Raw genomic sequence first — 2,929 nt, 5'->3', positions numbered from 1 at the left:
AAAACAGTGCCAGTTGGAGAAGGGGCTGAATTGTGAATCTAAAAGAGGTTCCCCAAAAATAAAAAATAAAAAAAATAAAAGAGATTCCCAAATGTGTCCAAGGACAAGGAGGGAGACATTAGGAGCGGGAGTGAAAGGTAATTGTCTAGCCAGTCCTCAACTCTGCATGCATTCTTAATTCTGCCTGGGCTGGCAGAAAGAGCGGTGTGAACACATGTATGTGCATACGCGTGTGTGCACATTGGCACTGTGTGTCTCTCTACCAGCTGCTTCACCTCCTTCAAGACCCTCTCCGTGGTTCACCCCAGCTGGCCTGGATTACACTTCATCCCTTTTCTCAATTTCCAGTCCTGGATCTTTGAATAACCAGCTGCCTGTCCTTGGGTGAGTCGTTTACCTTGCTGTGCCTCAGTTTACCAATCTGGAGAGAGCGCTCATCATTCTGGCCCTACCTGCTCCAAAGAGGTATCAGGAGGCGGCAGGCTGATGGCAGGGTCCTCAAACGGCTGCCTTTGGGTTTGGACGCGCCTCCTCTCCTCTGCAACATCCTTTTTCAGTTTCCAGGCTCTTTACGGCATCATCACGTCTGATTCCTACCGAGACCCTGTGAGGCAGAGCGGCCGGATGCAACCCCAGGATACAAATGGGGAAACTGAGGTTCAGAGAGTGTTTTAAAGTATAGTTGTATCATTATTTAGGTGTGGTGAGACCAAGAGATCACGAGGCAATTGCCATTGAAAACATAGTTTGTTACTCACAGATCCAAGAGATGATCAGGGGGATGAGAATGCTGGGCAGCCTGGTCCAGTCACACACCCTTCATGTGTGTGTGTGTGTGTGTGTGTGTGTGTGTGTGTGTGTGTGTGAATGTGTTGCACAGAGCACTGTGACCAAGCTCCGTCAGGACCACATGGAAGGGGGACAGATGGGCAGAAACAGGCACTGTCTGTCTCCAGTTCAATGCTCTTCATTTCCATCCAACAGTTCTCTGTGAAGCTCTCGCTCTTTCATGGCCTCCAGCCCTGAGCTAGAAGGACTTTCCCGCTGTTCCCACAGATGGCCTAGAAGAGCAGGCATCCTGGTCTGGGAGCCAGGACGCCAGGGTCTGAGTCAGATCACCGTCACTGAGTCACTCTGTGACTCAGGACAAGCACCATAAGCCTCAGTTTTCCCATCTGTACTATGGGTGGGCTGGGCTAGTGGGTCCTTAAGACACCCCCAAGTTTGACCCTCTGTGAATGAAGTGCTCTGAGCAGTGGTTCCCAAGCCCACTCGCCAGAGTGGGCTGAGTGGGAACAAGACGCTTTTCAAATCCAGATTCCTGGGCCCTCTCCTTGATCTGCCAGATCACACTGTCTTGAGAGTGGGGCCTGAGAAGCTGTATTTTTAAAAAATGTTTATTTATTTGGCTGCGCAGGGACTTAGTTGTGACATGCAGGATCTTTGTTGCGGCATGCGGGATCTTTTAGTTGTGGCATGCGGGCTCTTAGTTGTGGCATGTGGGCTCTAGTTCCCTGACCAGGGATTGAACCCGGGCCCCCTGCATTGGGAACGTGGAGTCTTAACCACTGGACCACCAGGGAAGTCCCATGAGAAGCTGTATTTTTTTTTTTTAAACAATGGTTTCATGAGCAGTGATGGGGGGGGGCCTCTGTTTTTTTTTTAATTAATTAATTAATTAATTTATTTATGGCTGTGTTGGGTCTTCGTTTCTGTGCGAGGGCTTTCTCTAGTTGTGGCAAGCGGGGGCCTCTCTTCATCGTGGTGCGCAGGCCTCTCACTATCGCGGACTCTCTTGTTGCGGAGCACAGGCTCCAGACGCACAGGCTCAGCAATTGTGGCTCACGGGCCTAGTTGCTCCGCGGCATGTGGAATCTTCCCAGACCAGGGCTCGAACCCGTGTCCCCTGTATTGGCAGGCAGATTCTCAACCACTGCGCCACCAGGGAAGCCCAAGAGAAGCTGTATTTTTGAGATGCGATTCTGATGTTGTTGATTCATAAGCTGACATTTGGGCACCACTGCCTAAGAAATCTGGTTCCTCAAAAGGGACAATGAACTGATTCCCGTTTGTGGCATCGTTTGCCTCCTGTGTTAGCCTGAGGGCCAGTGGGGCACGTCTCACATGTAATCGGAAGAGACAGTGGCTGCCGAGCCCAGGCCACGTCTAAGCTTCCTGGTGGTGACTGTTCTGTGTCCACAGGTGGTAGGTGGCCCATTCGGGGACTCGGCCCTGCCACGTGATGGAACATCTTGGAGCTGGGAGCTCTCCCTGGAGTTTCATCTGGACGTCTTACTCCATGCCAGTGCCTGGGATGAGATGTGGGGAAGAGAGGAGGGTGCCAGCTTGGGGTGGGCACCAGGAGGCTGTGGAACAGGCTGCTTGAGTCCAGCGGGGAGTGGGAGGAGCCTGTGACCTTGGGCAAGTCAGGTCATCCCCTCTGGGGCCTTGGTCTTCCCACCTGTAGAATGGGCGTAGGAGTGGATGAGATGGCTTGCCAGATCTTTAGAGCTGGGACATTCCGCATCTAGTCTAACCCCTAGAGAGGGCTCAGCTGGGGAGAGGGGCCATTGAGGGCAGCTGGTGGGAGGGTGGTGGCGAAGGCAGCTGCTGTTGGAGCAGGGAGGAGGGCTCAGCCTGCAGGAGCCTGTGGGCACCCATCTGACAGGGTGGGGGCAGGGGAGCTAGAACTTAGGAGGGGAGGGAGGGGGTGATGAGGCAGAAATGCTTCTGATGGGCAGCCTGGGAGAAGCCGCAGGACAACTCCGGAGTTCCCTTGTCCCTGCCACGGAGGGGAAGGAGCTAAAAGCACAGACCCCAGAGCTTCTCTTTTTGGGTTCAAATCCCAGCTCAGCCTCCTCCCAGCTGTGTGACCTTGGGGAAGGCACTCTACCTCTCTGTGCCCTTGTTTCCTCACCTATACAACGAG

The sequence above is a fragment of the Balaenoptera acutorostrata genome, chromosome 1 (genome assembly GCF_949987535.1).
Source record: "Balaenoptera acutorostrata chromosome 1, mBalAcu1.1, whole genome shotgun sequence".
Classification (NCBI taxonomy): Eukaryota; Metazoa; Chordata; class Mammalia; order Artiodactyla; family Balaenopteridae; genus Balaenoptera; species Balaenoptera acutorostrata.
This window is presented reverse-complemented; position numbering follows the sequence as displayed.